This window comes from Lissotriton vulgaris, chromosome 1_1, assembly GCF_964263255.1.
Source record: "Lissotriton vulgaris chromosome 1_1, aLisVul1.2, whole genome shotgun sequence".
NCBI classification, from domain to species: Eukaryota; Metazoa; Chordata; class Amphibia; order Caudata; family Salamandridae; genus Lissotriton; species Lissotriton vulgaris.
The window spans coordinates 751343963-751358948 of NC_141685.1; the positions used below are offsets into that span (position 1 = coordinate 751343963).

The window sequence follows — 14986 nt, forward strand, 5'->3', positions numbered from 1 at the left end:
ATTGTCATTAACATTGCCAATACACAGCACTCTGCACTCAACAGCACACAATGCTCTGCACACTTGCTCTGCACTCACTGCTCTGCACACTCACTCTGCACACTCACCACTCTGCACTCACTGCTCTGCACACTCACTCTGCACACTCACCACTCTGCACTCACTGCTCTGCACACTCACTCTGCACACTCACCACTCTGCACACTCGCCACTCTGCACACTCGCCACTCTGCACACTCGCCACTCTGCACACTCGCCACTCTGCACACTCGCCACTCTGCGCACTCGCCACTCTGCGCACTCGCCACTCTGCACTCGCCACTCTGCACTCGCCACTCTGCACTCGCCACTCTGCACTCGCCACTCTGCACTCGCCACTCTGCACTCGCCACTCTGCACTCGCCACTCTGCACTCACCACTCTGCACTCACCACTCTGCACTCTGCACTCACCACTCTGCACTCACCACTCTGCACTCACCACTCTGCACTCACCACTCTGCACTCACCACTCTGCACTCTGCACTCACCACTCACCACTCTGCACTCACCACTCACCACTCTGCACTCTGCACTCTGCACTCACCACTCTGCACTCTGCACTCTGCACTCACCACTCTGCACTCTGCACTTACCACTCTGCACTCACCACTCTGCACTCACCACTCTGCACTCTGCACTCACCACTCACCACTCTGCACTCACCACTCTGCACTCTGCACTCACCACTCACCACTCTGCACTCACCACTCTGCACTCACCACTCTGCACTCACCACTCACCACTCTGCACTCTGCACTCTGCACTCGCCACTCTGCACTCGCCACTCTGCACTCGCCACTCGCCACTCGCCACTCGCCACTCTGCACTCGCCACTCTGCACTCGCCACTCTGCACTCGCCACTCTGCACTCGCCACTCTGCACTCGCCACTCTGCACTCACCACTCTGCACTCTGCACTCTGCACTCACCACTCTGCACTCACCACTCTGCACTCACCACTCTGCACTCACCACTCTGCACTCACCACTCTGCACTCACCACTCTGCACTCACCACTCACCACTCTGCACTCTGCACTCACCACTCTGCACTCTGCACTCACCACTCTGCACTCACCACTCTGCACTCACCACTCACCACTCACCACTCACCACTCTGCACTCGCCACTCTGCACTCGCCACTCTGCACTCGCCACTCTGCACTCGCCACTCTGCACTCGCCACTCGCCACTCTGCACTCGCCACTCACCACTCTGCACTCACCACTCACCACTCTGCACTCACCACTCTGCACTCACCACTCTGCACTCACCACTCTGCACTCACCACTCTGCACTCACCACTCGCCACTCTGCACTCGCCACTCTGCACTCGCCACTCACCACTCTGCACTCACCACTCACCACTCTGCACTCACCACTCTGCACTCACCACTCTGCACTCACCACTCTGCACTCACCACTCTTCACTCACCACTCTGCACTCTGCACTCACCACTCACCACTCACCACTCACCACTCTGCACTCACCACTCTGCACTCACCACTCTGCACTCACCACTCTGCACTCACCACTCTGCACTCACCACTCTGCACTCTGCACTCGCCACTCACCACTCTGCACTCACCACTCACCACTCTGCACTCACCACTCTGCACTCACCACTCTGCACTCACCACTCTGCACTCACCACTCGCCACTCTGCACTCGCCACTCTGCACTCGCCACTCACCACTCTGCACTCACCACTCACCACTCTGCACTCACCACTCTGCACTCACCACTCTGCACTCACCACTCTGCACTCACCACTCTGCACTCTGCACTCACCACTCACCACTCTGCACTCACCACTCTGCACTCACCACTCTGCACTCACCACTCTGCACTCTGCACTCACCACTCTGCACTCACCACTCTGCACTCACCACTCTGCACTCACCACTCTGCACTCACCACTCTGCACTCACCACTCTGCACTCACCACTCACCACCACCAAGCATTGACAAACCCAATACCTTATGTAGACGAGACCTATTGGCTTTTCCAATGCTTGTTTTTAACTCTGTGGTCGCGTCCTTCTGAATATGTTTGAATATAAACGTTCACATTCTATCGCACGTTGGCTTGAGGGCTGTTGGAATTCACTGTATGCTTTAATCCAAAATGTTGATGCGGGTTCAACGAGAGAGAGACAGAATTTGGCAGTACGGCAAGCGATTTTCTTGCATGAGTTCAATCAATGGGTGATGTAAACAAAGCGTCTTTCATCATTGAACTCGCGGCCGCCCCGGAAGTCAGGCACGGTCGCCTGTGACGGGGGCGGGGCCACGTTCACACCGGAAGAGGAGGCAGGCGGAGTCGTAGCGTCTCGCGGCCCGGGGCTCCTGTGAGCGGTGTAGAGCCCCGGGGCCGCGCCAGCAGGAGGTTGGGCGCCGCGTGCTGAGGTAAGGTAAGTTCTGGAGCGCGATTGGTGCACTTGTGTGTGTGTATGCTCGTGTGTGTGTGTGTGTATGTATGTGCGCGACGGTGACGGCGGGGGAGGGGGAGGGGGGTCTGGAGCGCGATTGGTGCACTTGTGTGTGTGTATGGTCGTGTGTGTGTGTGTATGCATGTGCGCGACGGTGACGGCGGGGGAGGGGGAGGGGGGGCCTCGGTGCACTTGTGTGTGTGCGCGCACGTGTGTATGAGTCAGGGGTGGTGTCTCTGTATGTATGAATGTGCGTGCGTGCATGGGCGCGTGTGTGTGTGTATGCGCATGCGTGTGTGGTGCTTGCGCTTCCCAGGAGACAGCGCCTGGCCACAGCGCGCGTTCCAGTTACAAATCGCCTGGAAGGATGCGCGTGGCCAGGACTGTCTCCTGGGACTGCTACTCGCTGACATAAGATCTCGGCGGAGACGCGCTTACGCGCGTCTTTTAGCCGAGACCTAAAAAGGAGGTGTAGCTGCCTTAAATCTATTCTTGTCCATGATAGACAGTTTCCCAGTGTTTGTTGTCTGAAGTAAGTTGCTAATCTAAGATATTTCTAACCCCTTTTCCTGCAATGTAATGTTTTTTTCTGTCTGGTCCTCATATACAGAAGCATTGACTTGACATGGATGCATCCCAACAAATTAATTCCGGTATTTTCCGTCACATTCAGCCTTCATTTGGAAGCCTTTTTGTCCATGACTTTTTCTTAAACTGTTTTTTTGCTGTTAGTTTCTTTACTGAAGTATTTAATTCTGTAGTCTTAATGCTGGGTTTACACTCTACCCTTCTTCCGGGTGGTTTTGGTGTCTTCCTTTATCAACTCATGTATTAGTCATCATCAACAATAAGGAATCACCAACATTGGCTGGGAGTTTTATTGCCATTTTTGGCTTTTCCTTGTAGCAGGAACGCTCTTTAGGAGATAATTGATATATTTCTCTTGAATATTATGTGCACAGTGGAACCGCGGCTACTGGGCACAGTCGCCCATTATTCCTAGGCAATCAAAAAGGAAACTTGAGAGACATTCACAGCGACCAGTCCTTGGCATCAAGTGTGGAAGAAACTACCTGAGTATTAGGAAGCAAAGAATGATTTTAATTACAGTTTTTCCACAAATAGTCTCCAGCATTTTCTGCAACCCACCTATGGATGTGCTCGAGGACCCAGCATTCTTTGTACCCCCTAAATTAATTTTTCATACTTTCTTCAAACCACGATTTCCTAATTAATGATCCAGGACGCAGTCCCATATCTTCCGTCACTGGCATTTACATGCCTACCTTCCAGGGAAGGTTTTTACTTCATTGTAGGATAGTGCTCTCTTTGGATAGCCATCCCCCACTTTCTGCTCAGGATAATGTGGTATTAGAACTGAAAGTGCACTGGGACCTGCTAGCCAGGCCCCAGTGCCAATGCTCTTTCCCTCAAATTGTATGTGAATTGGTACACCCAATTTGCAAGATGCTTTAACTCCCCGTATAAGTCCCTAGTACATGGTACCTGTGGTACCTAGGCAAGGGAGTTACATAGATCACCCGGGCTTCAGCACTATTTGTGCCACCCTGAGAGATCAGAGTAAAAGTCAAGTCTGCAGATCTGCTACTGAGGCCTGCACGACCATCTCTACTTGAGTGCGACTGCAAACACCACATGTGACGGAGCCCTCTCATTGCCTTTATATAGGGCACTCCTAAGGTAGGCTTCCTAAAGCTCAGGAAGCAGGGTGTATTAAATTAATAGTGCAGGTACACAGTAACCTTGTCATTCAAGTTTACTGTAAGTGAACTGCAGTACATAAGTTAACGTGGACTGGCTACCGAACTAAAGCGAGATAGCCAGCGCCACTGAATTTAGTCGTGTTTGGTATCAAATATCGTGCTTTTTCAACCCTGACATGATTCTTGTGTTGAGAATGTACTGGCATGCACCCAGGTGCCACCCTTAGAGGGTGCCCACCGAGTTTTAGAGCTGGTTGCCACCAAGGCAGAAATTTGACCTCCTGCTGGTGAGTGCTAACACTGGGCAGAAAAGAGGTCACACCTCCACCCCTCTCAGGATGGCCAGTGAAAGACCCAACAGGGCAGAGAGCCTCAAAGACTTCACCGCCTCTGATATGCAAGATTCTTGCATCCCAGTGGAGACAAAGGCCCTTTCGGCCTAAGGCACTCGTGTTTGTGAGCAAGTGGGAAATTAGGTATGCAGGAGGCTTACAACCCCCAAAGGTTAGCCACACCTCTAGGTTGGGCTAGTAGGTCTGTACAGTTAACGATGGCTCGTGCCATCTTAAAAAGTCACTAGAATAGTGGGTTCTGGGTAGTTTGGTGACATACATCTAGCGGATGTTGACACCTCAGAATCGGATTAGCCGCAGTTCTAGTAGCCCATTTGTTACTAGCCCTCACTGCCCCAAACACCCCCTAAATCTATGATTTAAGGGCCACCCCTGACACCAGAACTCCAGATCCGGTCTGAAGAAGAAGGATAAAGGAGAGCACGTTAACGCCACAACACAGCACTTTGCCTGCACAGGAGACTGTATCCCCCTATAGCTACTGCGCCAGGAAGCACCTACGTGATCCCTTTCTGCACCGGAGGCGCTCAAAAGCAGTGTCGGGCTCCCACCATGCGGGATCCCGTTAATGCCACGCCGCAGCACTTTCCCTGCACAGGGGACTGCATACCCAGATAGCTACCGCGCCAGGAGGTGCCCACGTGATACCTTTCCCTGCCAGAGGAGCTCAAAAGCAGTCTCTGGCTCCCGCGGCCCGGTACGCGCGCGGGTATGCCCGGGCAAAGCTCGGGACATGGGCAGGCCAGTCTGCACCCGTTTGACCCCCCTCTCCCTGTTTTGTGCACCCGTTTGCGGCAGGACAAGACCAGGCTGGGCCTATTCTCTTGGTTTTCTTATCTATTTTCATCAGGATCCAGTTCCACAAAACTGTGTGAAGGTAAAATACTCATGTTTTGTTTTTACCTTTTTATTGTTGTGTACTGTTAAGGCAATTAGTACCATGGGAAAACGAAAACCCATCCCTACCTCTAAGACAGTGGACACAACTTTGGACGGATATCTTCAAAAGGCAGTAGGGGTGATAACAAAGGAAATAGAAATCGCAGAGCGAAGACTTTCATTAGCCCCCTGCCCGGTTATTCCTGTCCAAATTGATCCTCAAGTAACTACACTGGAATCTATTTTGGTACAGAGACCACCACCTTCTTTATCCCCGACTGTATTTATTTCAAGTCAGGTTGTTACACATACCCCTAATGAAGGAGCTGATTCTACAATTTGTCCAGTGACGAAAGCTATGGTGCCGCCAAAAACTCCCGGAGGGAAACGGTAAACAGATCTGGCGAGGGGTGAGAGGAAAAAAAAAAGGACACTCGCCAAGAGTCAAGAGAACCAAGAAAACTCACTTAGCCAGAAATACATCTAGGACTCGGTTAGGTGGAGGGAGAATCAGCGCATCAAATGAGATAGATAACACTGTTGACAAATTTAGTAGAATTGTACAAGAGGCCGAGACACCCATTCTTTCTAGACTAGCCTGTATCGAAGACCATCTTTCTCAAGTGATGTTGGGACTAGGTAACAAGATGGCAAATAATAAACAGCTTGATAATATTTCCTGTCCAAGAAACCTACATTTTAAACAACATGAGGCAATCCCAGGTGTCCTGACGAACCGCCTGACCCCTTTAAGTATACCACCAACTGTAAATGGCCAGGCCCAGAGTACAGAACCCCTTCCTCATAGGGCCAGTATTAACCCTTTGGCCACTACAGCACAGGACTCCACTTTGGCTGGGAACCCCCGCAGAAATACTGAAAACCCGGGTCAGGGGGGATACAAATCAGCCAAGATCGATCACGAAAGGTAGGGGAAAACCTTTACATGGAATTTTCAAATGCAACTGGCCTAGTGAACGATCTAAAAACCGGGAGGGATGCACAAGACGTTCTAAACTTACCCCCGGAATATACACCATATACTGTGATTTTGAAAAGAGTGCCCTGTCTGGTCCCTGGTCAGCAAGAAACTTGCCAAAGCCTCATTAATAAATCAGCTCACTGGTGCTATAGGAAAGTTTTGCCGAAGTTAAATTGGTCTGAAAAAATAATAATGGTTCGGCAAGAGAGCTTGCTAGGTCATACGTTCAAGCATGGGGAAGGGGATTGTGTCGTACTTAACCTTAGTAATGCATAGTGTGCTCATTTTGCCCTAGCGCATTTTAGAGATTTGTCTGGTGACTCGATAGAGATCCATCCTCTGGGCTTTTTTTATTCCCTATATCATAAATTTACTGCAAGAAAACTGCCTGTATGGACGGACTTAAATTTACATCATTCTATACAGCCTCCCTCATTTGTTCACCCTAATCGGTTTGATGTCCTTTTAGGGTTGTCTGACATTGACTGACTATCTGGGTGTTCTAGCCAATCAATTGCAGTGTTTGGATTGGGTTTGCACTGTAATGTTCAAGGGAGAAGAATGGCTATAGACGAACACAGTAATAGGGGCTCAGTGAAATAATTTGAATCCCCCTCCTCTAGACGAAATACTAGTAGGGTGAGCCGAGATAAACTCATAGTCTACTCACCACACAATAACCTGACTTAGTAGTTGAGCAATCTACGGATGACGAAACTGTGGGAGTGGTAAACCAGGGTCACATAAAGGCTCCAAATATGACTATTACTAGTCAGAAGCAGCACTCGATCCTTACCATAATTTAACAAACTACGGTTGTCGAATCTGTGGGATTGGTAAATCAGGGTCACATAAAGGCTCCACTAAAATGTATTTCATGGAACATAGCAGGAATTTGTTCCAAATTGACTGAGGAGGTGTGGCTAAATTATATGAGAAGCTTTGATGTTATTTGCCTACAGGAGACATAGTATAAGGAAGACATAGCGCTGAATGGTTATTGTTCTTACACGGTCCATGCCACACCTTCCCCAGAAGGAAGAGCTAATGAAGGGTTGGTTCTGTTGATTTCATTTAAATATGAGGCCATAAAAATTAATAAAATGTTAGAGGTAACCAGGTATGAATTCAGGCGCACAGCATAGGTAAAGGCTAAGTAATAACGTAAGTACAATGAGGTGCTGCCAAGCAAGAGGGAAAGGTTACCAAGCTTTCAAACAATACCAAAGTAAAACTCTGGGTGGAACAATTGTTGAAATTTCTCACTGAGCACTCATAAAGTAAAAAAATAAATAAAGCTGTAACAGTTCAGTTGTAATTCACTATATCCAGTTGCCAGTAAAGTTCATATCCTCCAAAAAGTCTGTATGAGGTTGAAATCCACACAATTATGATCTTGAAGTAAAAAGACACCGGGGCTCAATGTTGAATCCTGGTAATATTTCAAAATAAATTGAAAGATCTTCGTAAGTTGGAACAATTTGAGATCTGAGGCCACGGGGAATACGATTCAAAGCTAAATATTGCTTTAAAGTAACTGCATCCCACCATTTGTTAAGTTCAGACCTTTTAAGTCTCTCCAGTCTGATAAATTTGGCTCTTTCAATACATTTTGAAATATTACCAGGATTCAACATTGAGCCCCGGTGTCTTTTTACTTCAAGATCATAATTGAGTGGGTTTCAACCTCATACAGACTTTTTGGAGGATATGAACTTTACTGGCAACTGGATATAGTGAATTACAACTGAACTGTTACAGCTTTATTATTTTTTTGACTTTATGAGCGCTCAGTGAGAAATTTCAACAATTGTTATACCCAGAGTTTTACTATGGGATTGTGTGAAAGCTTGGTAACCTTTCCCTCTTGCTTGGCAGCACCTCATTGTACTTACGTTATTACTTAGCCTTTACCTATGCTGTGCGCCTGAATTCATACCTGGTTCCCTCTAACATTTTATTGTTTATTATTCAGGTTTTGGGCAGCCGCTCAGGCTATTGTTATTTGTGGTTACTATGAATAGAGAACAAGAAACACATGATTTGTTCAAGAACCTTAGTTCAGGTTCTTCTATTAATGTAGCTGTTACTACAGTTTCTCAACCTAAGAATGAGGGACTCAGAGCCAAATTTATGAGACTGGAGAGACTTAAAAGGTCTGAACTTAACAAATGGTGGGATGCAGTTACTTTAAAGCAATATTTAGCTTTGAATCATATTCCCCGTGGCCTCAGATCTCAAATTGTTCCAACTTACGCAGATCTTTCAATAAATTTTGAAATATTACCAGGATTCAACATTGAGCCCCGGTGTCTTTTTACTTCAAGATCATAATTGAGTGGATTTCAACCTCATACAGACTTTTTGGAGGATATGAACTTTACTGGCAACTGGATATAGTGAATTACAACTGAACTGTTACAGCTTTATTATTTTTTTGACTTTATGAGTGCTCAGTGAGAAATTTCAACGAGGCCATAAAAATGACCTCTGTTGTTGCATCTCCTTGGTTCCAATTTATTCTAATTGCTAATATGTTACAGGTCAAGCTTTTATTTGTGAACTGGTACTATAACATTTTTAATCAAAACAACTATCAGATTATTGAGGCTCCGTGGGCAGAAATGAACAAACCCCTGAGAAATGGCAACCAATATGCATTCTTTGGGAATGTGAATTTAATTGTTCCTCCTGTCCACATTGTTCTAACTATGCATGTGGGTTGCTAAACACAGAGGGGCAGCTCCTCCCACACTTTATTCATACACCCCAGGGTGAGGCCCTAAACTCTATTATAATGGAAAACGATTTGGCCTCATTAATGAGTTAGATAGTAATTTCTTAATACAGTGTCCCACCTTTTTTGGAGGGGTAAGGAAAGCTTTATTGATTTTATGTTCATTTCACGGAAGTTCTTACCGCTTGTTGAAAATTTCGAGGTGGAGCCAAATAATGCCAGTGACCACAACCACCGCATTGCGATTTTTAGTATAATAGCTCAGTCTGGGAAAGTTGATGACTGCCTTATACAGTTATTCCTAACAAAGGGGTAAGACTCAACTGGAATAAAGTAAATCCATATGAATGTGAGGCAAAAACTGTTATAGCCAACTGTGACTCAATCATGAGGTGTCTGCATCATGGTTCATTCCCAGCTGAGATCATCCGTGACTTTGATCTAACTGATATGTTCAGATATAGCAAAAAACCTGACCAAATCGACAAAGGTCGGGAATCTCCCAGAAACAAGGTGGTTTAATGCCTGTTTGCTCAAAAAATACTAACATCAGCTCTTCAGGATAATCCATGTGACTGGGCACAAATTAAAAACGCCAGGAAGATATATAAAACCACAGTTAAGCAGAGGAAGGATGAACTAAGGTCATTAGCCTGGGACGACTTGTAGAGAGCCAGCTCCCTCAAAGATGGCAAAAGCTTCTGGGAGGTGCTAAATCATCCTTTTTTCACCGAAGAGGTGAGGAAGATAGATTCCTTGATCCTAGGAGATTTTGGGAAACTCATTTCTCAGCTATATTTAATCCTTATGGCCGCCATCCGAGGCCTCAAGTGGGGATTTGCCCTTAAACTTAACCCCAACTTCCAAGCTAAGCTCATCTATCTCAGTGGCAGAGGTTGAGGAAGCCTTAGCTAAAGGAGTTTATGAAAGCGGCAGGCCCGGATGGAGTCCCTTTAAACTTTTTAAAAAGTAATCCCCATCTACGGGCTCCGTGGTTGACCAATGTTTTTCAGGCAGTGTTTACTGGCCCTATCCCAGTATCTTGGATAGAGGTTGTTGTTGTTCCTGTATTCAAGAAAGGTAATCGAAGTGACCATGCCTGCTACAGGCCAATATCCCTTATTGAAGCCAAGGAAAAGCTGATGGGAAATGTCGTCCTTGTCTGACTTGAAACCTGGTATGACTTCAGGAGAGAGATGGGCACCATTGAACTGTGCCTAAACTGGTTACTGATTATGGGCAAGTATACGAGGGCCAGGAAGGGCTCTATCCACCTGGCCTTCATGGACTTGTCCAGTGCTTTTGACACTGTAAATCGGGAAAGGTTGTAGGCTCTTATGGGGAACATGGGAATGGAGGATGCTTTGATTTCTCTTCTTTGCGGGCTCCATGCATTGACCTCCGTCGTTATGAGATATGGCCCCCAAGGGGAAAAAACTAGGCCCATAGCATCCACGGAAGGTGTACGGCAGGGATGTATCTTGTCCCCCTTTCTTTTCTTAATTTATGCCAATGGATTAGAGGCCTTTTTAATAGATAAAGAAATTGATTGTCCGCGCATCATTGGCACACAGGTCCCGCTACTCTGCTATGCGGATGACACCGTGTGAATGGCCCTGACAGCACTTGGCCTCCAAAAATTGATTAACGCATTTACAGACTTTATGCTGGCTCTTGATCTAAAAGTGAATTTTATTAAATCGTATATCATGGTGTGTGGTCCTAAAATGACGAAAACAAGGAAATACATGGTGGGAGACAAGAGAATTGATAAACTGAACAATTTTAATTATGTAGGGAATGTTTTTAGTAATAGGTTGAGTTAGGATCCATTTGTAACTGCAAGGGTGCAACAAGCGGCCCGGGTAGTTGAGGGGCTTTTCCGCTTTGCCAGAAAGCTGGGCCATAAGCCAGTGACTGAGCTGGTTACACTTTACAAAACCAAATGCGTGCCTGTTGTAACATATGGGGCAGGAGTGTGGGTATACCATAACATCCGACAGCTACAAGTTATAGAAAACAAATTTATTGAAATATTATTGATGACCCCAAACAGTGCCTCCACGATCTTCTGTCATCAAAAGCTGGGGCTTCACTTCGTAGAGGATCTCATAGACATTGCCCCCCTGTTATTATGCAATACCAAAGGGGATGATGGACGGAGCGTTTGAGCAAATCAAACACTCACCCCCAGTCAACTGATCTGAGTTTAATCCATCACCGTTCTTTAGCTCACTCCGCCACCCCAGTTCAGACATGGCCGTATGCAAATCAGTCTGACCCTGTGCCTCATGGGAACAGTCCAGCCCAAACTGCCAAGCCATGTCTTCCCTGGACCGGAAACAAGCATTCTGCGACCGGTTTCGGGTCGTGGGTCCCTTGCTCACTCTACCACTAGATTCAAGATAGCCTGTCTGATGAGGTTTATGAATCCGAAACCGGTCCCAGGATGCTTGTTTCCGGTCCAGGGAAGACATGGCTTGGCAGTTCGGGCTGGACTGTTCCCATGGGCACATGGTCAGACTGATTTGCATATGGCCATATCTGAACTGGGGTGGTGGAGTGAGCTAAAGAATGATGATGGATTAAACCCAGATCAGTTGACTGGGGGTGAGTGTTTGATTTGCTCAAACACTCCGTCCATCATCCGCTTTGGTATCCCCCTGTTATTATGGACTGAAATCTGGCTGTCCAAAGAGTCCGTGTTCTCCAGAGAGGTTATGAAAGATTGTATTAATCTTGAAAGCAGCACTTTCTATTCCTTGGCTCCAATTCAAAAAGTATATCGTTTATATCTAGGTTTGGGACATTATTTTGATTGTCCAGACAGCATCCTTGAAAATGCCAAAAGCATCATAAAGAGGTACACTCTACAGGTGCAAAGATATCCCGCTCTCAACCAGATGTAACAGGCCACCTTTGTTTACCCCCGGATCAACAGCAATTTTATGTAACATATACCATAAATATATGGACTCGATTTTATTGAACTAGATTTTGCTTAGTTACCCTGCATTTTCGGGTGGTTTTCCCAAAACAATCGGTGTGGGAAGATAAATTGAAGCCTTGTCCCTGTGATAATTTGGCAGCTCAGAGCACTGTGCACTTTATGGTATTCTGCCCCCTCTACAAAGAACCAAGAGGAAGACTTTTAGCCCCGATTTTAAAAGTATTTAGGGAGTGTTCTTATACTGAAGGTTTTTATTATCTATTTTCCCTGGCCACGTATGATATATGCACTAGGGTTTCAAACTACATTGAAGTTGCTATGGCTATAAGGAAATGGTATTAGGCATTGATACTGAACGAGATTAGTGCAACTCTCTACCACACAACTCTAAGCTTTGATGTATTTGTATGGAGGGAGCCGCATGTCGTAATGGTTATAAGTGCCTTGTAATATAGATTGTATTATTATTAGAAAATAGTTTTAAGGTGTATACTTTTCTCCCTTTTTACGTAATGAATTGATGTGTTTGAACTGCTGATTACGCTGTTTCGTATAGAGATGACTGGAATATTAACTTGTAATGATGATTTTATGAACTTTTATGGTCTTTTTTTTTAAACTGAATAAAGTTACTTTGACTTGACTTGAGAGGCCCATGTCAGCACAAGACAGGACTCTCCCAAATAAGAGGCATGATGTACTGCACCTGTGGCAGCTCCCCTGCACCCACTGGACCACAACTTGTCCAGGACCAGAGACCAGTTCCAAAAGGAAGGTGAAGTCCTCAGCAAGCCAAAGACTTTATCAGGACTCCCTAGGGCTAGAGGTACTAGTCCCATGCAGTCAGCAGGTACAAACCGCATTTCCAAGATCCAAAAAAGGACCGACCACCAGGCACTGTCATGGACCAGCCCAAAAGTAACTAGCCAGGTGCCTTCTGGGAAATGTGGTGCTGAACCTCCTCAGGTCTCTGCCCTCTACAGCATTTCCTGGACCTCTGGATGAATATTGACCTCGCTGTAACTCGTGCCGGGACCAAGCTTTCTTTGCGGTCTTGCTGACTTCTACCTGCTTCACACAATGCCCCACATAGAGAAAACATATGGCATCCTCCCCCATCTCTTCTGTGGTGCAGTTGTTAAGCCCTTGCATACCAAAGACTGATTCGTTGGCACACCTGGTAACCCCAGTTCAAGCAGTCCTGTTCAGCATCATGGATGGCCAGGTACACTTCTGCACCCGAGGTGCCTGAGCTAGGCAGAGCTATTCTGTCTGTTGATTCCTGGTCCAGGGGCCCCTTCAAGCTTCACCTCCAAGGGACTCCTCTGAACTTAACCTGCAAGTATTATTTTGCATAGTGCTGTGTTTTTGACAGCTCCTGCTGATTCTGTTCAGTTCCAAGGACAGCCAGGGCACATCTGCACTGGACTCTCTGGGCAAGGTAAAATTGTCGTAACTGTCAGAGCTTGTTCAGAGGATCTGCAAGACCTTAACTCTGAGTGGGTTCCGTTGAACTCACCCTGCAAGTGACCAAGTGCCACCTTGTATTTCTCCCATTGACTTGAATGGTAAAGTTTGATAGCCCTACACAGTATCACTTTAATTATCACTGTAAATTGGAAAGGTCAAGTTATATGACCTGTACATGCTTCATTCTGGTGTCTAAATTTATAAAATAAATAAGCTTTATTTGTTTAAATTGGTGTCAGATTTCTTTTGAGTCGTGCCAATTACTTATTGTCACTATTGGTACTGTAAAATGCTTAAACATGTTCCTCTAAGGAAGCCTGTCTGCTGGGGATGTGGAATTCCTATAGCCCAACGCCCAGGACATATTGTTTGGGGTAAAGGGCAACACATTTTCAGGTGTATTTTGTCCTTGGGACAAGTAGGCCCAACCCCCTACAGCACACACCCTTTTGCTGCCAGTTTACAGTATCAAATTATGTATCAGGGAAAGGCACTGTCTGCAATTAAGGTAATATTTGTGTGCATGTGTTAATGCTGTTAATGCAAAGCCTTTATTATTAGGGTGAGTTCTCTACGTAAATGTTGTAGGCTCGTACTGCACTACTGACGGTGATTGCAGTACAAAAATGTGTACACACTTTTTCAAAGTTTACCAATATGAGGCTATGTATAAAGCTCCCAGGATGCTCTCTGATTAGACACAAATATTTGCAGAAGCTTGAAAGAAGACTGATGATTCTTTGCTTAAAAAATAAAATGTTCACAAAAAATGCAAATAGCGAAAAAACATTTAGCTAACCTACTGTGAAATTTTAGGTACCGTTTTTTTGCAGCATCATTTAGTAAAATGTGTTGATCTATGCTAGCATTTCCCCAAAATATTCCTAATGGAAAATCAGTGTAACCAGTTTAAATAAGATTATGGGAAACCTAAAAATAAACAAGCATTGCCAAAGCCAGTAGGCCTGAAATTGGTGGTCAGTCTTTTGGTTTTGTGTGTTGTGTTTTGGCATGGTTTTTGTAAAACCTTATTGGTGTGGGAGCTGCCAGGCTCACACCATTATAACAAACATTGGCAAAAGCAAAACTTGTTTTTGGTCTAAAAACACACAGTGCACAGTAGTATCTGGCAATGAAAAAATTATTTTGTGTGCTGATATGCTCCTTGTGAAAAAGCAGAATACTGTCACTCACAGTGAAGCCAGCCAATAGACGGAGAGAGAGACAGAATTTTAATAAACTCAAAAAGTCATGGTTAACATCAGACCTAATTAGGAGCCCAATTATTAACGAAGGTCTCAAAAAGTGCACCCATAGTATATGTCATTGCATTAAGTGCAGATTTACAACTTTCGTGAATTCAAAAGAATTTACAGGAGTAGGCCAAAAAATAGTATTCCATATATGCATGTGTAGATT

At 45.8% G+C, this 14986-nt stretch overlaps 1 protein-coding gene across 1 annotated transcript in view; it reads right to left on the reverse strand.

Annotated features, from left to right (window-relative positions):
• LOC147747759 (2-5A-dependent ribonuclease-like) overlaps nucleotides 1-14986 on the reverse strand; it is a 302563-nt gene that overhangs the window by 131023 nt on the left and 156554 nt on the right.